The sequence below is a fragment of the Canis aureus genome, chromosome 4 (genome assembly GCF_053574225.1).
Source record: "Canis aureus isolate CA01 chromosome 4, VMU_Caureus_v.1.0, whole genome shotgun sequence".
NCBI classification, from domain to species: domain Eukaryota; kingdom Metazoa; phylum Chordata; class Mammalia; order Carnivora; family Canidae; genus Canis; species Canis aureus.
In genome coordinates, this window is record NC_135614.1 from 79,159,847 (window position 1) to 79,184,909 (window position 25,063).

At 33.6% G+C, this 25,063-nt stretch overlaps 1 long non-coding RNA gene across 4 annotated transcripts in view; it reads right to left on the reverse strand.

Moving 5' to 3' along the window:
• Window positions 1-25,063, reverse strand: part of LOC144313053 (uncharacterized) — a 90,803-nt gene that overhangs the window by 11,700 nt on the left and 54,040 nt on the right. For 3 of the 4 annotated variants that reach the window (XR_013378748.1, XR_013378747.1, XR_013378744.1), the window contains 2 exons: window positions 7,813-7,837; window positions 2,786-2,976 (listed from right to left, as the gene is read on the reverse strand). This is a non-coding gene — a long non-coding RNA (uncharacterized LOC144313053). The remainder of the gene's footprint in view (window positions 1-2,785; window positions 2,977-7,812; window positions 7,838-25,063) is intronic. The other variant, XR_013378745.1, reaches the window with a different exon arrangement.

The window sequence follows — 25,063 nt, forward strand, 5'->3', positions numbered from 1 at the left end:
TTTCTGTATTTCTTAAAGTTTTACAAATATGTAAGCATTTATTTTTTCCATAACCCAACTACATAGAACTCTACATATTTCTGTGCGTTTATGTGTGTGTATATGACAGGTACAAAACTCAAAAGAATAGTTGGATCAAATTGTGTGTATATAGGCTATATTAAGGTTACTTGCTTAGAGGGCCAACTTTGTTTTTGGAGAAGTTTATTTATTGTTATTTATTTTTTTAAAGATTTACTTTAGAGAGAGAGAGCAAGTGAGGGCAGCGGGAGAGAGAAACTCAAGCAGAGACCATGGCTGAGCATGGAGCCCAATGCTGAGCTCAATCTCATCACCTCCTGAGCAGAAACCAAAAGTCGAGTCAGATGCTTAACCAACTGAGCCACCCAGGTGCCTCTGCTTTCTAAAAGTTTTCTATTTCCATACCATAATTATTTTTAGAGCTATTTTTGTAGTCATTGTATCTTTTAGAACTTTCTGAATACTGAGGTATCCATTCCTTTGTCTTTGAGAGGTTTGAGATCCTCTCTTAGATAAGACCACCTTGAGGGTCACCCTCATAAGTTAAAGGTGTCTCAAAGTGGCCACTGCAATTACAAAAGTTCACCCATTTTCCCAAAAGACATAAGAGCATGGTCTATAGACAGGTGGAACCTGCCATGCCTTAGGATTCCCCAAGATGTCTTAACTATGAGTGACTGTTTACCAAAATTCAGGAAATCACGTATTTTCCATGCTTTTGAACAGAATAGAAATAGATTATGATGGGGTCATGCTTGATAAGAGAACCCTAAGTCCAACTCTTCTCTGTGTTTTTCTTTGTCTTTGATCTTACAAAGGAGTTAAAGATGGCTGTGTAAAGATAGAGGCAGAAATTGTTATGATGTAGCTATGAGCCAAGGATTATTAGCAAATTGCCAAAGCTAAGAAAAGGCAAAAAAGAATTCTCTCCTGAAAACTACAGGGAGAGTGTGACAGGGCTGACACTTTCATTTCAGCCTTCTTGCCTTCCAAAGTATAAGAGATCAAACTTCTACTTGAAGCCACCCAGTTTGTGGTTAAGTATTATTGCAGCTCTAGGAACCTAATACACTATTTATCCCTCTGCTTCATCTCACATTGAAATCCTCTGTAAGCCTTTCCAAACAGCCACCAAGCCAAGCTATGCGCCTCTCTGCAGTGTGTCCTTTGTGCCCTTTGCATTGTTATTCACAACACCAAATACGATATATGAAGATTCTCTGCCAACAAGTGTATCTACTACCCTAGTTTTCTCCTATCATGTTTTTAACTATTTAATTGTGGTACAATTACTATACAACAATCTGTACATGTAAAAATTGCAGAGCTCTGTCATATGAATGTACCTGTTAGAATATTACCTAATCAAAATATCGCACTGTTCTGTTGAAAATAACTATTCATATAAAACATTTTATAGTTTTGATGAAAAAAAAATCTTCTTCAACAGTGAAAGTAGAATAACTTTTGTCCATTGGTACCCTTACTTGTGACAAGGACAATGTTGGCAATGATATAAAGTGAAATGCATATTAAAAATGAAATATGAAAACTAACTTGATCATTAAAATAGAAAATGTTTGTACTAAATGCAAATTATTTATAATACATTTTGACTAATACTATTAAAGGAGATTCTTCTGCAAATGAAATGTGTTCAGTATTTTGCTAACAAATTGCATCTCAGTATTAATTATGATTGTGAAAGATAAATATACACAATAAAAGAGAGCTCATTAAAGATAGATTCACTCCATTATTTTCTTAATTATTTTTAACCATTGTATATTCTTTCCAGAAATAAAACTTGCAAATATTTAAATGCTCATTTTCTTCAGTTTATAGAAGAACATCATACAATGCATTTATACATAAAGCACTTATGGAGAGCAAACCCACATTTTAATTATACAGTATCTGCTAATGATATCTGAATAATATCAACACACAAAAACAATTCTAGGAGAAATCTAAAACTCTATTAGAGCTTTAAAATCAAACAATAGGTAACTGTATGAAATGGAAAAAGGGAGGTAATTTACTGAACAGATATTTCATAAATAAGTCCAAATTAAACACTGTATCTAATTGGAAAACATGACTTAATGATTTTCACAAAATGCAATCCTTTATCTTCATTTCTTTTGCTTTTGAAATGAATTTAGACAATCTACAGTGAATTTTTTCACTGTAGAACTTAAAAGTTATTTTGCTTACAATTTAAAAGATATACCTAACAAAGGTTCTGGTTTCAGCTCTAACACATGAAAAACACTGAAGTCATCCCTCTAAGACACACAACAGGAAAATCCTGAAAAACCTAGAAATTAATGTATCTTCTGTGGCTCGATCTGGAATCTAGTCTGTAGGGCAAATCACCATCCCAAAGTCAAGAAAAGCAGGTGAACTCAAAGGATCTGCTTAAGCAGAGAAAAAAACTACAGGAGCCAGAAAATGGTAAGGCATCTTTAATGATAATATCGATTTGGTTAGTCCGCAGAGTCCAGAATGAATGAGAAATTTCTGGGTGCTACAGTTTGAGGGAACCCCAAAATTTCATGGGTTTTATTTCCAGAAATACCACTAGATTCTCACAATGAAGAGTCAAGAAAGGTTCTTTATGATGTTAGGAATGGAAAAAATAGCTTTATTAATTTCTTAGGGCTGCTGTAACAAATCATCATAAACTCTTAAGACTTAAAACAATAGAAATATATTATCTTACAGTTTTGAAAGCTAGAGGTTAAAAATCAATTTCACTGACCTGAAATGAAAGGTTCAGCAAGGCCATGCTTCCTTGGGAGAGAGACTTTGAGGGGAGACTCCATTTCTTGCACTTCCAGGATCTTGGCTTATGGCCATATACTTCCAGGCTCTGCTTCTGTGGCCATGTTGCCTCTTCTTCCTTTATGTGCTTCTTATATCTTAACTGTGAGGGATCCTGTTTTCCAACAGCTATTCTAAAATCAGGGAATCATGTTTCCCATGCTTTTGAACAGAATAGGGTGACTTACCAAGAAACTTCAACAAACAAAATACATGTCCATTTTGAACTTGTAAATGTAAATGCGACATTATTTAGAAACAGAATTGGTGCAGATGCAATCAAGCTATGATGGGTCATGCATGATAAAGATATTCCAAGGATATAAGGGTATTCCATATTTGCAAACTGATCAGTGTGATGCATTTCATTAGTAAGAGAAAGGATAAAAAACATAGATGATCAAGGATGATCATATGATCATCTTGAAAGATGCAGATAAAGCATTTGACAAAGTACAATATCCATTCATGATAAAAACTTCCAACAAGGTAGGTTTAGAAATAACATCTCAACATACTAAAGGCCATATGTGAAAAACTCATTGCTAATATCATAGTTGTGAAAAGAATGAGAGCTTTTCCTCTAAAATCAGGAAAAAGACAAGTGTAGACATTATCACTTTTATTCAACCAACATAACACTGGAAGTGCCAGACACAACAATCAGACATAAATAAATAAATAAATAAAAATAAATAAATTCCAAATTGGTAAGGAATACATAAAACTTTATTTGCAGAATACATGATACTACATATAGAAAACCCTAAAGACTCCATGCACACACACAAAAATGTATTAGAAATGTTAAATGAATTTAGTAAAGTCAGAGGATAATTCTTTTGTATTCAATTGGTTGCATTTCTATCATTTTTTTATAGACTAAAAATGAAGTAGCAGAGAAATTAAAAGAATACCATTTAAAATTACATCAAAAGTAATAAAATACCTGGGAATAAACTTAACCAAGGTGGTGAAAAATCTGTCCTCTAAAAACTATAAAATGCTAAGAAAAAAATTGAAGATGACACAAACAAATGGAAAGATATCCCATGATAGTGAATTGAAAAAAACAATATTGCTAACATACATTTTACCCAAAGCAATCCAGATTTAATGCAATCTCTACAAAAATGCCAACATATTTTAAAAGGTTAATTTATTTTACAGAGTGAGCAAGAGAGAGTGGGCAGGGGAGAAGGAAAGAGAATCCTCAAGTAGACTCCCTGCTGAGCGTGGAGCGCAAAGCAGGTCTCAATCCCAAGACCCAGGGATCATGACCTGAATAGAAATCAGTCAGACACTTAACAGACTGAGCCACTCAGGCTTCCCCAACTACATTTTTCACAAAGCTAGAACACATAATACTGAAATTTGTATGAAAAAAAAAAAACAAAAACGAAGAATAGCCAAAGCAATCTTAAAAGAGAACAAAGCTGGAAGTATCATAATTCCAGATTTCATGATATACTTCAAGCTGTAATAAAACAGTATTATACTGGTACAAAAATAGACAGTTCAATGAAACAGAATAGAAAGCCCAGTAATAAACCTACATTTATATGGTCAATTAATCTGTGACAAAAGCAAGTATGTACAATGGGGAAAGACAATCTCTTCAACAAATAGTGCTGGGAAACTCTTATACCATACACAAAAATAAACTAAAAATGTTTTAAACACCTGAATGTGAGACTTAAAATTATAAGACTCCTAGACAAAAACACAGGCAGTAAATTCTCTGATGCCAGCTTAACAACATTTTTACAGATGGATTCCCTCAGGCAAGGAAGACAAAAGCAAAAATAATTACTGAGAATACACCAAAATAACCATTTGCAGAGCAAAGGAAATTATCAACAAAAAGAGTAGCTGACTAGAAGAAGATACTTGCAAATTATACATCCAATAAGGGGATAATGTCTAAAACATATAAAGAACTTACACAACTCAAAATATACACACAAAAACCTTCCCAATGATCCTATTAAAAATGAGCAGAAAACCTGATCAAGCATTTTTTCAGAGTACATACAGATGGCCAACATAAGACATGAAAAGACACTCAACATCACTAATCATCAGGAAAATGTGCATCAAAACTACACCTTCCAGAATGACTAGAATCAAAAACATAAATAACGTGTTCATAAGGATATGGAGAAAAGGAACCCTGGTGCACTGTTGGTAATTCAAATTGGAGCATGCACTATAGAAGATAGTACAGAAGTTACTAAAAAAAATAAATAAATAAAAATAGAATTTCCATACGGTCCAGTAATTCTACTGCTGGGTTTTTACCCCTCCCCCAATAAAAACACTAATTCAAAAAGATATGCACCCCTATGTTCACTGTCGCATTATTTACAATAGCTAAAATAAGGAACCAATGCAAGTCCATCAACAGATGAATGGATAAAGATGTGTATGTGTACACACACATACACACAGACACGTATTCACAAAGGAATATTACTCAGCCATAAAAACAAATGAGATTTTGCCATTTGTAACAGCATGGTCTAGGTCTAGATGGACCTAGAGAGTATAATGCTAAGCAAAATAAGAAAGACAAATATGATTCATTTATGTGGATTTAAGAAAAAAATAACAGACAAACATAGGAAATAAACAGACTCTTAAATACAGACAACAAACTGTAGCCATCACTTTGTTGGCTGCCAGAGGGGAGGTAAGATAGATAAAGGAGATTAAGATTTCACTTATCTTGATGAGTACTTAATAATATGTAGAAATAATATATGGAATTGTTAATTCATTATATTGTATACCTAAAACAAATATTGCAAGTTAATTTTACTTCAATAAAAAATCTGTTCAGAACTTGTATGTAAATCATACAGAGAACTCTTAAAACTAAATGATAAAACAAAACAATTGAAATGTGCAAAATATCTTAATAGACACTTACCAAAGAAGATGCTCAGAGGGCAACTAATCACTTGAACTCAAGCTCAGAATCATTTGTCATTAGGGATTTACGAAATGGAACAATAACACCACATAGGTACATCTCTATCAGAATAGCTAAAATCCAAAACCTGGCGATATTGATTGCTGGCAAGCATGCACAGCAGTGGAAACTATTTTTTCCATTTACATGATATTCTGGAAAAGGTAAGACTGTAATGATTTTGTTTTTATTTCTTTTTTAAAGATGTTATGTATTTATTCATGAGACAGAGAGAGAGAGAGACAGAGAGAGAGAGAGGGGGGCAGAGGGAGAAGCAGGCTCCATGCAGGAGCCCGATGTGGGACTAGATACTGGGACCCCAGGATTATGCCCTGTGCCGAAGGCAGGCGCTAAACTGCTGAACAACCCAGGGATCCCCCGACTGTAAAGATTTTAAACAAATTAGTCATTCCCAGGTGTCCATGTGAAGGTAATGAGAAGGTTGAATAACTGAAGTACAGGAGAAATTTTCAGTGTGGTTAAACTACAGTGTATGAGACAGTAAAGACAATACATTTGTCAATACTCAGAATTTTAAAGTACAATGCTTGAATCCTAACAAATGAAAAGAAAGTTAAGTCCTTTAGGAGAACAGAGAATTACAGGATGGAATTCAGAGTATTGAGAAAAATTAACTGTATTTGAAACATATTAAACTCACTGGAAAAGATATGAGAGATTAATCTAATAATCTAATCTAGGTAATTTTGGAAATGAATGTAATCTCTAAGACTAGAGGCAATGGAAACTGTACATGAGAACTGTATTGAGGGATGCCTAGGTGGATTGGCGGTTAGCATCTGCCTTCAGTGCAGGGCATGATCCTGGAGTTCTAGGATTGAGTCCCACATCCGGCTCCCTGCATGGAGCCTGCTTCTCTCTCTATCTGTGTCTCTGCCTCTCTCTCTGTCTCTCATGAATAAATAAATAATTTTTAAAAAAGAAAAAAAAACTATTGAGTTGATAAAGTCGTTTTTCATGGGGTATAGGTCAATAATTCTTGTACCACAATACAAATACATTGAAGAACTAAGTAAATGGATTAAGGATGGTAGGAGTCAGTTTTCTCACTTTTGGAATGGGAGATTGCACATAAGTAAGAGAAAGAGCCTAAAATAATACATGTGGTTATTTAAAAAAAAAAAGATTTTGTTTATTTGATAGAGAGAAAGAGAGAGAGAGAGAGAGAGAGAGCAGGGGGAGCTACAGATGGAGAGGAAGAAGCAGGTTCCCTACTGAGCAGGGATCCCAACTGTGGCTTGATCCCAGGACCCTAAGATCAGGACCTAAGCCAAAGGCAGACACTTGGTTAACTGAGCTACCCAGGAGATCCAGTATATGTGGTCATTAATTAGAGTCACAGACATTAGTATTAACTCATAATTAACTTAATATGGATGCAGATAACTATATATATATATATATATATATATATATATATATATATATACACACCACCCAGGGATTTCCTGACTGGGATATATATATATATATATATACCCTCAGAATTGTACTGTATAGAGTACAACTGAGCTGGAGATACATATTTTAGAGTAACTGATTAAAAACAGCAAGCCTAAATAAAAAAGATAAACCTTTAGTCACTTACTGAAATATTATAAGTAACCACCTAAGCAGAAAGTGACAACACTGCATTTCATCTCCCCTCCCAATGAATGGTATGCTAGTCAAAGATCAAATAGATCAGCAGAGACATGAAAATTGTATTACAGTACATGGATCATTAAGCAAAATATTCCTGCACATTTATGGACCCTGAGGCTAGGGGTGGATGGTGGATAGTAGGAAAAGAGGAGGAAAACAGTAGAAAGTAGAAAAGTACTATTGGGCCAGAGTGGGGAAAGCCTTGTTAAGTATTCTCTTGTTACCCTAACAAGGAGGTGTTGAAGACTACTTTGGCTGAGGACCCCAAGTAAAGAAACCTAGAAATGAAGGCACCAGGGCATTAAGCATAATGACATTTAACTTACCTGACTGTTCTCTCTCTCTTCACAACTAGAAAAGAAAAACAACGGCCTGAAATCACAGTGAAAATCAGCAGCATGACAGCATTAGAAGATGCAAATGATATCAAGCTCCTTTAAAGCCCCATTCTCAATTGTTCATATTTGATCTCTCTGGTTATTCCCTGAAATTTGTACTAAAAAACTTGTCTTTATTTGACCTGACTCAGAATTCTCCAGGGGCCAGATATGTTTCTGGTGAATATTTGTTTGAAACAATCAGTGGCAATTTTTTAACATTACAAATGTCCCAGGTGGTGAGTAAAAACTGGAGCAAACAATAAGTTAACCATAAGGCTTAATGAAAAAATCTAGGGGAAAAAGATATCCACATAAGGCAGAATAATTTTCACATATTCCTAGAAGGTTATACACAAGTTAAAGCCTGAGTGTTTCCCTGAGTTGTAGACATAATCACATTCTACATGAAGAAATTCTCAGCAACAAGCAAATAAACCTAATTACAAACATCTAAAGATCATTAACTGTCCACTAATGTGGCCAAACAAACTTCAGTGGAAATTCTATTACAGAAAGAATATATTCTTTACATAATTAACTTAGATATCTCTAAACAAACAACAATAACAACAAATACTGGGGGAGATCAGGTTTCCAGAACTGTCATGTTATTTAATATATCCATTTAAAAAAATACAAAATATACAAAGAAATAAGAAAATATGACCAATACAAAGAAAAGGAAGTAGTCAAGGGATGCCCAGGTGGCTTAATCAGTTAAACATCTGACTCTTGATCTTGGCTCAGTTTGTGCTCTCAGGGCTGTGAGATCAAACTCCACAATGGGCTCCATGCTGGACATGGAACATGCTCAAGACCTTCTTTGTCCCTCTCTCTCCTTAAAGAAGGAAAGAAAAGGAAAAAAGAAAGGAAGGAAGGAAGGAAGGAAGGAAGGAAGGAAGGAAGGAAGAGAGAAAGAGAGAAAAGAGAAAAAAGAAAAGAGTAAATAAAAATTGTCCCTTAGGAAGTTGGTGGCTGGACTTAACACTCAATAAAGACATTAAAACAGTTATCTTAAATATATTAAAAGAACTTAAGGAAAGCATGTCTGTGGTACTGAGCAAAGAACAAGAATGGTATTTATGAAATGTGGAACATCTATGAAGACATGGCAATCATTTAAAAATTATAGAAATTCAGAAGTTGGAAATCACCATAAATAGCATGCAGAATTCACTACAAGTCCCCCGGGGCAGTTTTCACTTGGCAGAAGAAATAAACACCAAATTTGAAGGTAACTAAATTGAGATTATCTGAGTAATATAATATGATAATTAAGATTATTTCAGTCTGAGAAACAGAAAGAGAAAAGAATTTTAAAGAATCAAAATTATTTGAGACCTGTGGCACATCATGATGTGTGTGTGAGTACCAGAATAAAATGGGAAAGAAAAAGGCATGGAGAGAATATTTGATGACATGATGGACCAAAACTTCACAAATTTGGTGAAAAACATTAATATACATATCTAAAGGCTCAATGAACTCCAAATAGGATAAAAGATCCACACCAAGACACAATATAAACATTTTTACAAAAAGAGAACCTTGAAATTAGCATGAGAAATACAATTTATCATACATAAGAATTCACTACAAGATTGACGGTTTTTTTTTTTTTTTCCATCAGAAACCATACAAGTCAGAAGGCAGTGGAATGATATAGCCAAAATAATAAAAGAAAAAAATACAGTAACGCAAGAGTTCTATATCTGAAACTATCTATTGAATAAAAGGGGAGATTTAAAGATTCTCAAACAAAGCTGAGGATTTCACTGCTAGTTGAACTGCTCTACAGAAAACAACAACAACAACAACACAACATACTAATGGTAACCTTTCAGACTAAAATAAGTGACAGCAATTAATTGAATCCCATAGAAGATATTAGGAACACCATTAAAGGTAACTGCATAGGTGAATGACAGCATAAGCATAGTTTTTGAAGCATTTTTCTCTTATATGTATTGAATGACAACTACAAAAATCAATATTTCTAAATCTGTGTTGTCATACATTTTACAAAGATGTAATCTGTATGACAGCAGCACAAAGAAGGGAGAGATAATTAAGATAAAGAAATATATTTTTGTGTACTCTTGAAAATGTTCATATCAATTGAAGTAAATTGTCATAATTTAGGACGTTAATTGTAAGAAAGACAACCATTGGGAGAACATCATAAAAAATATAGTCAAATAACAAGCAAATGTACACTATAAAAATATCTATTTCATACAAAGGAAAGCAATAATTAAAGGACAGAGGAACAAATTAAATATATGACATATAGAAAGGAAATAGCTAAACAGGGGATATTATGCAAAATTTAATGGATTATATTTACAATAAAAATGAAAAGATTTGAAGAATGGATAAAAATTAAAAAAATAGCAATATGTTGCCTTTAGGAGACCACTTAACCTTGAAAACATAGGTAACTTGAAAATAAATGATAGAAAAAAATTACCATGCAATAGAAAATAATCAAAAGAAACCCAAAGGGGTACGTGGGTGGCTCAATTGGTTTAGCATCTGACTGTTGATTTTGGCTCAGGTAATAGTCTCAGGCTCCTGAGATTGAACCCCATGTCAGGCCTTGCACTGAGCATATTGCCTGCTTAGGATTCTCTCTCCCTCTGCCCCTCCCCACCCAGCTAGTGCTCTCTCTGTCTCAGAAAGAAAGAAGAAAGAAAGAAAGAAAGAAAGAAAGAAAGAAAGAAAGAAAGAAAGAAAGAGAAAGAAAGAAAGAAAGGAAGGAAGGAAGGAAGGAAGGAAGGAAGGAAGGAAGGAAGGAAGAAAGAAAGAAAGAAAGAAGAAAGAAAGAAAGAAAGAAAGAAAGAAAGAAAGAAAGAAAGAAAGAAAAAAAGAAAGAAAGTAAAGAAAGAAAGAAAGAAAGAAAGAAAGAAAGAAAGAAAGAAAGAAACCTGAAAGGGTTAATATCAGACAAAATACCCTCGAGTACATAAATTGTTACTAGAGAAAAAAGAAGATATATTTTTAATGCTAAAAGTGTCAGTTAATTAAAATATATGATTATATATCCATATGTACTTCATATGAGATTTCTATAGGACATAAAACAAAATTTTATAATGGAGAAATAAATAATTTTAGAATAATATTTGGACATTTTTGCACTTTCAGTAATGGATAGACTAATATAAGATCAATAAAGAAATAGAAAAACTGAACTACATTATAAACAAACTATAAATAAACATATCTACAAAACAGTTCAGCCAACATCACCAGAATACACATTCATCTCAAGTAATATAGAATATTCTCCTGAATTGATAATATGTCAGGTCATATTAACAAGTTAACAGATTAAAATCATACAAAATATATTCTTCCAATAATAAAAGGAAATATGATATATTCAATAACATTCTCCAAAATCACTACTGGGTAAAATATGAAATCACAAGTGAAATTATGACATAATTTGAGTGGAATAAAAGGGAAAACACAGTATGCCAAAACATTAGATACTAATAAAACACTACTTAAGAGAAATGTATTGTTAGAAATGCTATTTAAAAATATTTTTTGAATTGATAACCTAATGTTCCCAATTAAGAACTAGAAAAAGAAGAGTAAACAAATCCCAAAGTGAAAAGAATGGATATAAGAAATATAAGAACAGAGGTAAGACAATAGGTACTATATAATAAATAAAAAAATCACAACTAAGTATTTATCCTTTAATGAGATCAACTAAATCAATAAACCTTTAGCTAAACTAAAAAGGGAGAAAACTCAGATTGCTATAACCAGACATGAAAAAGAGGACAATACCAATGACTTTACAAAAATAACAATTATATGGGAATACTATAAACAATTGTATGCCTAAAAATATATCCGAAATGAGAAAATTTCTAGATAGACACAAACAACGGAAACTAATGCAAACTAATATACTTGTAATAAGCAATAAAACTGAAATAGCAATCAAAAATGTTCTACAAAGAAAAATTTTATACAATAATGAAAAATTCTGCAAAATATTTAAGATGAATTTATGCTGATACTTAATGGCCTCCAAAAATAGAAGAGGAAGAAACATTGCTCATCTCATTCTATGAGGCTAGAATTACCCTGATACCAAAACCAGAAAGAAATATCACAAGAACAGAAAATTATAGAACAAATATCTCTCACAGATGTAATAGACATCAATAAAATATAGCCAACCACATCCAGAACAATATTAATGGGATTAAACAGTATGTCCAAGTGGAATTTATGCCAAAAATACAGTATTTCAATATATGAAAGTAAATCTATGTAAAACACCATGTTAAGAGAACAAAAGCTATAAAAATGTCCTTTCAATAAACCAAAGAAAAAGTCACTGACAAACACAGCAAATACCAAACTTAATAACGAAGACCAAAACCCTTCTTCTAAAATCAAGTAAAAAACAGCAATGTCCTCTTTCACTACATCAATTTAAAATTATTCTGTAGGTTTTACTCCATGCAATTAAAAAAATAGAAGGAATTATAGAAAACATATTGTTAAAGTTATACATAATGGTGAAAGATTGTCTGCTCTCACCATGTCTATTCTATTCAACCTTGTAATAAGGGTTCTAGCCAGGGCAATTAGGAACAATTATATTGAAAAGAATGCATTAAAACTATCTCTATTCACAGATAATATGATATTACATATTCATAATCTTAAGGATCCACAAAAATGATTAGATCTAATAAATGAGTTTATCAAAGCTTCAGAGTACAAAAATAATAAACAAAGAACAATTGTATTTTTATGCATAAACCAAATCAGACAGAAAATGAAATTGACGAACAATCCCATTTATAATAGCATCAACAAGTAAACTAGAGATAATTTAACAAAAGAAGTACATGACTTCTATATGAAAAACTACAAAACAATGTTAAAAGATATTAATGACTAAAACAAATGCAGGGGTGTCTTATGTTTATAGCTTGGAAGACTTTTTTTTTTTTTTTTTTTTTTTTTTTAGAGATTTTATTTGAGAGAGAGTGTGCATGTAAGCAGGAGGAGAAGCAGAGGGAAAGACTCCTTTCTGAGTGTGGAGCCTGACACAGTCCTGATCCTATAACTATGGGATTATGGCCTGAGCTGAAACCAAGAATCAGACACTCAAATGACTAAGGCACTCTGCCACCCTTGTCTGGAAGATTTAAAATTATTAAGACAGCAAACTCTTTAACTGTTTCACAGAGTTAACACAAACTATCAAAATTCCAGCTGACATTTTGCAGAAATTTATAATTGGATACAAAGTTTCATATGGGATTGCAAAAGACCTAGAATAGCCAAAACAAACTCAAAAAGGTAACAAAATGAAAAAAAAAAAAAAAACTCTCACAATATTTGAAGACTTATTTATTTCAAAACTTAGAACAAAGCTACAGTAATCAAGGCTTCATGGATTAGCATAAGTATAGACAGACAAACTATAATAAAATTTAGAGAAGAGAAACTCATTTAAGTTTAATTAATTTTGATAAAGGTGTCAGGACAATTCAATGGTAAAAGCATAGTCTCCAAAAGACCATGCTGAGGGGTGCCTGGGTGGTTGTTAACATCTGCCTTCGCCTCAGGTCATGATCCCAGCATGCTGGGTTTGAGCCCCTTATTGGGCTTCCTGCTCAGCAGAGTCTTTTTCTCCTTCCCTCTGCTCGTGTGCTCTCACTCACTCTTACTCTCTCTCTCCTTCTCAAATAAATGAATAGAATCTTCTGAAAAAAAATTTAAAAATGGTGCTGAGAAACTGAATACATGCAATGACAATGCTGAATCTCCACCTTATGCAATATACAGAAAAAGACAAAAACCAAAAGAAACAATAACAACAAAAAAAAAACCCTAGGAATAGATCAAAGACCAAAGTGTAAGAAATAAAGTGATAAAATTATTTGAAGATATACACCCAAAATTTTATGTTGTTGGATTATATGACGGTGTATTTTATATGTCAAAACACAATAATAGGCTGAGAAGATGGCAGCATAAAAAGACTGTAAGCTTACCTCATCCCACAAATCCTGCTAGATTACAGCAACATAAATAAACCAGAAAAATTACTGAAATAGTGGCAGAACAAACTCTCCAACTAAAGGTAGAGAAGAGGCCATATCAAAGAGTTTATGAAGGGCAAAGACATAGTAAAGAACAGAACAGATTTGCAAGACTCCTGTATGAAACCATTGGCTTATCTCAAAGCATGTCTGGAGGTCCAGGGATCATAGGACGACCATTCTAGGAACAAAGGAGCTGATAGGCACCATTTCCTTTGAGGTCCTCAGAGTAACTACATGGCCATATGGGAGAACCACATAGCACTGACATTCACTACCTACCTTATTTAAACCAAGTCCTACCCCCGTGATTCAGTGGATCTGCCCTTTCCAGTCACACTAGTCTCAGTCCCAGCATTGCAGGTTCCTTCCCTCAGAAGGCCAGCACAACCCCTGCCAATCTGCATCTATTTATCAGTGTGCTTTGTAGAGCCTCTGTGCCTGTGGTAGTGGTGGTGGTGGTGGTGGTGGTGGTGGTGGTGGCAGGCCCTTTGGAATTCTGAGGTGGACCTTGTTAAGAGTGCATTCCTCACTTACACATTCTTGGTCCCTGTGGCAGTGGCTACATGTATAATTTTGAAGGCAGACCTGCAAGTATTTTGTTAAAATTATGTTGCCCCATCATGGCTGGACACATGCCCACAATAAGTAAAGAGAGCCTCTGCAGGATGACTGGATTGAAGGAAAAAGTGGCAAGGAAATAACAGCTGGACACATGCAACACACATAGACGACCCCTGAAATGCCATGTTCTGGGGGACAGGAAATGCTTCACTGCAGGGTCCTATAGGATCTCTTCTTCATAAAGCCATTATTTTCAACAGCAAGAGATATAGCTCATTTTCTCAAACACAGAAAAAGAGAGTTAGATAAAATGAGGAGACAGAGGAATATATCACAAATGAAAGAATAGGACAAAACCACAGCAAGAGACCTAAGTGAAACAGATATATATAATGTGCCTGATAGAGAATTTAAAGTAATGATCATAAAGATACTCACTGCACTTGAGACAGGAGTGGAGGACATTAGTGACATTTTTAACAAAGAGATAAAAAATAACTAATCCAAGATGAAGAACACATAAATAAATTGAATATATATTAGATGGAATAAATAGTAGACTAGATGAAGCATAGGAATGAATTAGTGACTTGGAAAACAGTAATGTAGGTAATCAAGCTGAGGAGGTGACAGGGAAAAAAGAAGCAATAGGAGATTAGACTCAGGGGATTTAGCAATTCCATTAAGTAAAATAACATTTGCATTATAATGATGCCAGAAGAAGAAGAGAGAAAAGAGGTCAGAACATTTATTTGGCAAAATAATAGCTGAACATTTCCCATATCTGGAGAAGGAAACAGATATCCAGATCCAGGAGGTACAAAGATCCCCCAACAAAATCAAACTAAGGAAGTCTGTACCAAGACCCATTGTATTTAAAATGGCAAAAAATAGGGGCTCCTGGGTGGGTGATCCCATTGGTTAAACTTCTGCCTTTGGTCATGATTTGAGGGTCCTGAGATCAAGCCCCATGTTGGCTCCCCCTCAGCAGAGAGTCTGCTTTTCCCTCTGCCCCTCCCCTTACTTATGCTCTTTTTTCTTTCTTCCTTCCTTTCTTTCTTTCTTTCTTTCTTTCTTTCTTTCTTTCTTTCTTTCTTTCTTTCTTTCTTCTTTCTTTCTTTCTTTCTTTCTTTCTTCTTTCTTTCTTTTTCTTTTTCTTTTCTTTCTCTCTCTCTCAAATAAATAAATAAAATCGTTAAAAAATAAAATGGCAAAAAGTAGTGATAAAGAATTTAAAAACAGCAAAATGAAAGAAGGCAGTTACATACAAGAGAAAGCCTATACTGATACGAGCAGATTTTTCAGCGGATACTTTGCAGGCCAAAAGAGAATGGCATGATATGCTTAAAGTAGTTAAAGGAAAAATTCTGCAGCCAAGAATACTCTATCCAGGAGGTCCACCATGCAAAATAGAGGGAGAGATAAGATTTGCTCAGAAAAACAAAAGCTAGAATTCATGGCCAGTAAGTCAGCCTTACAAGAAATATTATAGGGGACTCTGAGTGGAAAGGAAAGATCACAAATGACAGTATGAAAAGTAGGAAGCACAAAAACAGAAAAATAAGTATATCTGTAAAATCAATTAAGGGATGCATAAAATAAAGCAATATAAAATATGATACCATTTACTTAAAGTGTGAAGGATAAAGGAGAAAAGAATGTGTTCAAATTTAAGTGACCATCAACATAATATAGAGTACTATATGCAGAAGATGTTATCTATAAACCTAATGGTAACCGAAAAAGAAAAACCAGTAATAGATATGCAAACACTAAAGAGAAAAGAACCCAAGAATATCATTAAAGAAGCCCAGCAAACCATGAAAGAGAACAAAAAAGGATCAGAGAAAAAACACAAAAACAGCCACAAAGTAACTAACGTAAATGGCAATAAATACCTATCTATCAATAATTACATTGAATGTTAATGCACTAAAAGCTCCAATTAAAAGACATAGGGTGACGGTATGAATAAAAAACAGGACCCATCTATATGTTGCCCACAGGAAACTCATTTCAGACCTAAAGACACATGCAGATTGAAAGTGAGAGGATAGAGAAAAATTTATCCTCCAAATAGATGTCAAAAGAAAGCCAGATTAACAATACTTCTATCAGACAAAATAGATTTTAAAACAAGGACTGTAACAAGTGACAAAAACAGACATTGTATAATAATAAACAGGACAGTCCAACAAGAAGATATAACATATAATTGTACATATTTCTGCACTCAACATAGGAGCACCCAAATATATAAGCAGTTAATAACAAACAAAGGAACTAATTGAGAGAAATATAATAGTAGGGGACATTAACACTGCACTTACATCAATGGACAAATCACCCACATGGAAAATTAATAAGGAAACAGTGGCTTTGAATGTTATACTGGACAAGATGGATTCAATATAGATATTCAGAATATTCCATTCTAAAACAGAATACACATTCTTTTCTTTTTTTTTTTAAGATTTTATTTATTTATTCATGAGAGATAGAGAGAGGCAGAAAGAGAAGCAGGCTCCATGCAGGGAACCTGATGTGGGACTCGATCCCGGGTCTCCAGGATCACACCCTGGGCTGCAGGCGGCACTAAACCGCTGAGCCACTGGGGCTGCCCCACATTCTTTTCAAATGCACAGTGAACATCCTCCAGAACAGATCACCTATTAGCCTACAAAAGAAGTCTTAACAAATTTAAAAACATCAAAGTCATATAACCATGCATCTCCTTTGACCACAACACTATGAAATTAGATATCAAACATAAGAAAAAGTTTGGAAACAGCACAAATACATGGAGGTTAAAAAATCATGCTACCAAACAATGCATGGGTCAATTGAGATCAAAGAATAATTGAAAAATTACATGGATAAAATTGAAAATGACAACAAAATGGTCCAAAATCTTTGGATGCAGTCAAAGTGGTTTTAAGAGGGAAGTTTATAGCAATACATGCCTACCTCAAGGAGCAAGAAAAATCTCAAACAACCTAGCTACACACCTAAAGAAGCTAAAAACAGAAGAACAAAACTCAAAACCAGCAGAAGGAAGGACATAATAAAAATTAAAGGAGAAATAAATGATAGAGAAATGAAGAAAGGGGGAGAAGGAGGACAATAGATCAATCCAACCAGGAGCTGATTCTTTGAAAAAAAAATCAACAAAAATGATAAACCTCTAGCCAGATTCATAAGGGAGGGAGGGAAGAAGAAGAAGAGAAGAAGAAGAAGAAGAAGAAGAAGAAGAAGAAGAAGAAGAAGAAGAAGAAGAAGAAGAAGAAGAAGAAAAAGAAAAGAAGAAGAAAAGAAGAAGAAAGAGAGAGAGAAAATTCAAAATCAGACATGAAAGAGGAGAAATAACAACTGGCATCACAGAAATACAAAGGGGTGCACGAGCATATGATGAGAAATTATATGCCAAATTGGACAGCCTTGAAGAAATACATAAATTACTGAAATCATAAAACCTATAAGATATGATGCAGGAAGAAATAGGAATTTCAAGAAGACTGATTACTAGCAATGAAATTGAATCAATAATAATAATAAAAAACTCCCAACAAGCTATAAACTTTAAGACTAGATGGCTTTGGAAGTGAATTCTACCAAACATTTAAAGAAGAGCTATACCTATTATTTTCAGACCATTCCAAAAAAAAAAAGAAGAGGAAGAAAGACTTCCCAATTCATTCTAGGACGTTAGCTTTACTCTGAAACCAAAACAACATAAAAACAGCACACAAATAAGAGAACTAAAGACAAATATCTTTGATGAACATAGATGCAAAAGTCCTCAACAAAATACCATCAAATGGAAGCCAAAAATACATTAAAAAATCATTCACCATGATCAAGTAGGAATTATTCCTGGGATGTAAAGATGGTTCAATATTTGCAAATTAATCAATGTGATACATCACATCAACAAGAGAAGAGGGTAAAAACCATATATTTATTTCAGTAGATTCAGAAAAAGCATTTGGCAAAGTACAACATCTATTCATGATAAAACCTTTAACAAAGGAGGTCTAGAAAGAACATACTTTAACATAATGAAGACCATATATAAGAAACCCATGGAGAACATCATACTCAATGGGGGAAAACTGAGAGCTATTCCTCTAAAATCTCAGGAAAAAGACAAAGATGTCTACTGTCACCACTTTTATTCAACATGGTACTGGAAGTCCTGGCCACAGCAATCAGACAACAAAAAGAAATAAAAGTAATCCAAATTGGTAAGGAAGAAGTAAAAGTTTCACTATTTGCAGATGACATGATACTCTATATAGAAAACCCTGAAGACTAATCAAAAAACTGCTAGAACTGATATATGTTTTCAGTAAACTCACAGAATATAAAATCAATATACAGAAATTCATTGAATTTCTATACACTAATAATGAAGTAGCATAAAGAGAAAGTAAGAAAACAATACCATATCTAATAGCATCAAAAACAATACCCAGGAATAAATAACCAAGGAGGAGAAAGACCTATAGTCTGAAAACTATAAAACAATGATGAAAGAAATTGAAGATGGCACAAATGGAAAGACATTCCATGTTAATGAATTAGAAGAATATTGTTAAAATATGTATTCTATCCAAAGCAATCTACACATTTAATGCAATCCCTATCAAAATACCAACAGCATTTTTTGTAAAACTAGAACAAATAATCCAAAAATTTGTATGGAACCACAGACTCCAAATAACCAAAGAAATCTTGAAAAGCAAAGACTTGAGGTATCACAATTCCAGACTTCAAGTTGTGTTACAAAGCTGCTGTAATCAAAACAGTTTGATACCGGCACAGAAATAGAATGATAGATCAAAAAAAACAGAATAGAAAACCTAGAAATAAAGTCACAATTATCTGGTCAATTAATCTTCAGCAAAGGAGGAAAGAATATCCAATGGGAAAAAATATTCTCTTTAATAAATGTTGGGAAAACTGGAGTACATACACAAGAATGAAGCTGAACCACTTTCTTACACCATACACAAAAATAAATTCAAAATGGATGAAAGAGCTAAATGTGAGACCTGAAACTATAAAAATCCTAGAGAAAAACACCTATTCCTCTTTGAAAATGGCTCTGCAACTTCTTTGTACATATGTCTCCTTAAGGCAAAGGAAATAAAAGCAAAGATACACAATTGGGACTTAATCAAAATAAAAAACTTTCTACATAGCAAAGGAAACAATCAACAAAACTAAAATACAACATACCAAATAGAAGATACTTGCAAATGACATATCCTATAATGGTTAGTATCCAAAATATATAAAGAAGTTATACAACTCAACCTCCCTGCAAAAAATCCAAAAAACCAAAACCAAAACCAAATAATTCAAGTAAAAATGAGCAGAAGACATGCAGCTAACAGACACATGAAAAGATTTATAACATTATTCATCATCAGGGAAATGCAAATCAAGATTATAATGAGGTATCACCTCACGCCTGTCAGAATGCCTAAAATCAACTCAAGAAACAACATATTATTGAGGATGTGAAAGAAAAGGACTCCTGCTATAGTGCTGGTGGAAATGCAAACTGGTGTAAGCCACTGTGGAAAGCAGTATGGAGTTTCCTCAAAAGAGTAAAAATAGAACTATCCTACAATCCAGAAATTACACTAGTGGGTATTTTCTCAAAGAATATGAAAACACTAATTACTAATTTGAAAAGACATATGCATCCCGAATATTTATTGCAGCATTATTTAAAATAAACAAACTATGGAATCAGCTCATGTATATACATATATATATACATGAGCCATAAAATCAGACATAAAAAAGAACAAAATCTTGCCATTTGCAACAACATGGATGGGTTTAGAGAGTAATATGGTAAGCAAAATAAATCAGTGAAAAAATAAAAATATAATTTGACTTCACTTATATGTGGAACTTAAGAAGCAAAACAAATGAACAAAGGGGAAAAAAGACAAACCAAAACCAGCCTCTTAACTCTAAGAACAGATGGTTACCAGATGGGAGCTGGGGGGTCGGATGGGTGAAATAAATGAAGTGGATTAAGAGTATACTTAATTTATTGACCATTGAGTGATATATTGAACTGTTGAATCATTATATTGTACACTTGAAACTAATATAACACTGTGTGTTAACTATATTGGAATTAAAATTTTAAAAATGAGCAGAGAAAAAACACAAAAGAAAAATTCATAGTTTTAGCTGTGTGATTTTTTTAAATGTGCATCAAAAAACACTTATCAGGAAGATAAAAAGACAGAATGCCAGATGATGTTTGCAAATCCTATCTCTCATAAGTGGCCAGTGTTCAGAATATATAAAGAACTCTTACAACTCAGTGATTAAAAATACTCAATTGAGATTGGACAAAACATTTGAATAAACATTCTTCTGAAGAAAATAGAAATGACTAATAATCACATGAAAGGATGCTGAATAGTCATTAGCAAAAATAGCCACCAAAACAAAAATGTGAATTGTTACATCATAGAAAATGGCAGAATAGGAAGCTTCGGACATTGGTTTCTCCAGTAAACAACAATTTAGCTGGAAAAATTATAAAAATCAATTATCTTGATACTCTAGACCCTGATTAGATACAGTGATGAGAGGAGTGTTGTATATAGAGAGATTGCACACAGGTAGTGGGGAGGAGCAGAGGGAGAGAGAGAGAGAGAATCTTAAGTAGGCTCCCAGCATGGAGTCTGATACGGAGCTCAATCTCACAATGCTGAGATCATGACCTGAGTTGAAATCAAGAGTCTAATGCTTAACCCATGAGCCACCCAGGTGCCCTGAGGGGAGTGCTGTGTAACTGAAGAGTCTACATAACTTTGGTAAGAGAAAAATGTGTACAGGGCCTGCTACTATTACCCTTGTCAGGTCTATTCTAGCCACAGAGATGGTGCCCCACACTCCTGGAGTGGTTGGTGTCAAGATAGCAAGAAGCAACTTTGTCCTTGGAGTTGTATATTTTGGTCAATCCAGCAGTTCCAAGAGATCATGGCACACACCTGTATTTGTTTTGGCTCCCTGTTTGCAGCAACCTCTCTCATAGCTTCTCTTGTAAGATTCAAAGAAACACAGGTGTTTCTTTTTTTAATTAATTAAATTAATTAACAGTAATTAAATAAATTTAAATTAATTAACAGGCTTACTGAAGAGATAATAAAGCAGAACACAGGTGAGTGATCCCACAGGACAAGGAATACAGATTAAACAAAGTTAATGTGGAAAAGATAATATACAAAATGATGACTGCAGCCCTCAGTAAGTAGTTAATGCAATTCCTGATGTGAGAAAGAATATGAATTGCAGACTTACCACATTAATGGTACTCAAGATGTCCAGTTATCATTAAAAAATTACACAGTAAACTGATGGGGAAATATGAATAACTCACAGGAAATAAACAGAAACTTTCTGAAGAAGGAAGACCTGATGTTGATATTACTAATCAGTGTCCATATTAACTGCCTTAAATATGCTCGATGTGCTAGAGGAGACCATGGGTAAAAAAAACTAAAGAAGATGATAAAAAGTTATTTGAACAAATAGGGAATGTAAACAAAGAGAAATTATGAAAGGAACTAAATAGAATTTCTAGACCTGAAAGTATAGAATTCTGGTACCGAAAGTAAAATAGTAAAGATGAAAAGATCACTAGAGGAATTCAACTGCAGCTTTTAGCAGGCAAAAGGAAGAATCAGGAAAAATTAGACATAAGGTACTCTGAGGAGCAGAAAAAGTTCAGAACGATGAACAGAACCTGAGGGACCTGTGGGACACAGTCAAATGCACCTACATACACATCATGTGAGTTTGAAGAGGGGAAGGATGAAAGGGTCAGAAAAGTATATTTGAAGAAATGGTGGCAGAAAACTTCCCAAATTGGATAAAATATATGCATATCCACATCCAAGAGGCTCAATGAACTCCAGTCATGAAAACTCAAAGAGGAACTTTATAGTCAAACTGTCAAAATACAAAAACAAAGAATCATGAAAAGCAGAAAAAAAAATGGATAAAAAGGACCATGAACAAGATTAACAGCTAATTTCTCATAAAAAAACAATAAAGGCCAGAAAAAGTGGATGGCAAAGTTAAAGCACCAAAGTTGAAAAAAATAACTGTCAACCAAGTATTCTGTATGTGGAAAACTATCCATCCAGAATGAAGAGAGAATTAAGATATTCTCAGATAAAAAAAATTAAAAAGTTTATTGCTAGTAGACTTTTCACATAAGAAACGTTAAAGGGCATTCAGGCAGAAATAGAATGATATGAGATAGTAATTTGATCAAGAAATAAAGAAGACTAATATAGGTAACTGCATAGGTTAAAAAAAAAACAATGTACTTATAAAAATAGGTACCATTTAGTGTGTAACTCTATCTCCTGTATGATTTAAAGGTGAATACATAAGACAATAATTATAAATTTATATTAATAATCACGCACATATAAACGTAATCTGTGACAATAGCAAAATAAAAGAGGTGAGATAGAGATATATTGGAACAAAATGTTTATGCATATTGACACTAAGTTGATAGCACTTAAACTATGTTGCTATGTTTAAGATACTAATTACACTGTCTAAGATAACTACTAAAATATAGCTAAATATACACAAAATGGAAAGTACAGGAGAGTCAAAATATTGTACAACAAAGAAGTACAAAAAAAGGCAGTGATGAAGAAATTGAGAAACAAAAAGTACGTACAATATACAAAAAACAAATAGCTATATTCCAAAAGTCCTTAATATAATTACTTTAAAAGTAAATGGAAAATTTTTCACTTAAAAGGCAATATTTAGAGAATGGATTTTAAAATGGAGTCCATCTATATGCTGTCTATAAGAAATTCTGTTGAGCAACTTGTTATGAATTTATCAAGTTGAGCAACTTGTTATGAATTTATCAAGTTAACACTTAGGAATTTGAACAGAGTATGCAGATGGTGAGCTAAGTTTCAACAGCAGAATATAAGAAGAACTAAAATCCTCATGAGTCCTGGAGGAAGTACCCGACATGCCTTGAAGGTCCAAACAGGAAGATGAAGACAGAGACACCCACTGGGGGGCACATGCCTTTACCAGAATCCACGGGTGAAGTGCTGTGGCTTTCCTGGGCTAAGGCTGACTTGATCAATTCCATCCAAAAGAGCCCGATAAGTTTGGTAAGTTACATGAGCATCTTATCTAAGGGGCAGAGAAGAAGGTGGCAAGAGAGAATTTTTATCATAAAGGCTTTTAAGAAAATGACATTGAAAACTTACATTCGCTTATGACTCTGTAGGCTTCTGCCAATGTGTGCATTTGCATGAGGGGTCTGGTGTCAGTTTACAGTTATTGCTGTTTGGCCAGACCAAATGGATGACAAGGCATTATTACCATGCAGTAGCTTGCCCAACTCTTCACACAATCAAATTAAAAATGAACAGTCCTTGGATTAAACATTCTCCAGAGAAGATATACAAATGGCCAACAAGGTCATAAAAGATGCTCAATGTCATTAGTCATTAGGGAAATGAAAATTTAAACCACAGTGAGATACAACTTCAGACCTATTAGGATGGCTATAATTTAAAAAATGAAAATTAAAAGTGTTGGCAAGGATTGGAAATATTTGAAACCCTCATGTATTGCTTGTGTGACTATAAAATGGTACAGCTATTTAGAAGGATAGTTGGAAATGCCTCAAAATATTTATCATAAAATTACTATATGGTCCAGCAGTTTTCAGAAATTCCACCAAAAGGAAATTAAACACATGTTCACATAAATACTTACACAGAGATTTTTTATAGTAGTATTTCTTAGAATAGCCAAAAGGTATAGACAACCCAAATATATATCTATCAACTGACGAATATATAATCGGAATAAAACATATCCATATAATAACATATCATTCAGTCATAAAAGCATAGGAAGCATCGACACTTGCTATAGCAAGAATAATTCTTGAAAATATCATGCAAAGTTTAAAAAGCTAGACACAAAAGGCTGGACATTGCATGATTTTATTTATATAAAATGTCCAGAATAGGAAAGTCTACAAGGATAGAAAGCAAAATATTGATTGTCAGGTAGAAGAGGTATGTGTGGAGTAACTGCTAATGGATACATGTTTCCTTTGAGGGTGTTAAAAGTGGGGAATTAGTGGCAATGGATACACAGTGATGTACTAAAATCTACTGTAAATAATTGCCACTGTAAATTATGCATTGCACAACGGTAAATTTTATGGTATGTGGACTACATCTCAATTAAACATGAATGAACACGCATATATAATAAAATTAGCAAACTAATAAGTACTAATATAGTTTATCCCATCATAAAGTTGAAAGAGAAGTTACGTTTCCAGAACCATTAACAGTTCATCCTACATCATCAGGGTGGTCCTAGTCACCAGAATCTTTATGTTCCATCTTTTGTGTTAAAACAGTCATTAGAATTCTGGGATGTCTACATGTGGGATACAACTGGCTTTATACCATTGCAAAGCTGATCATGTACATAAT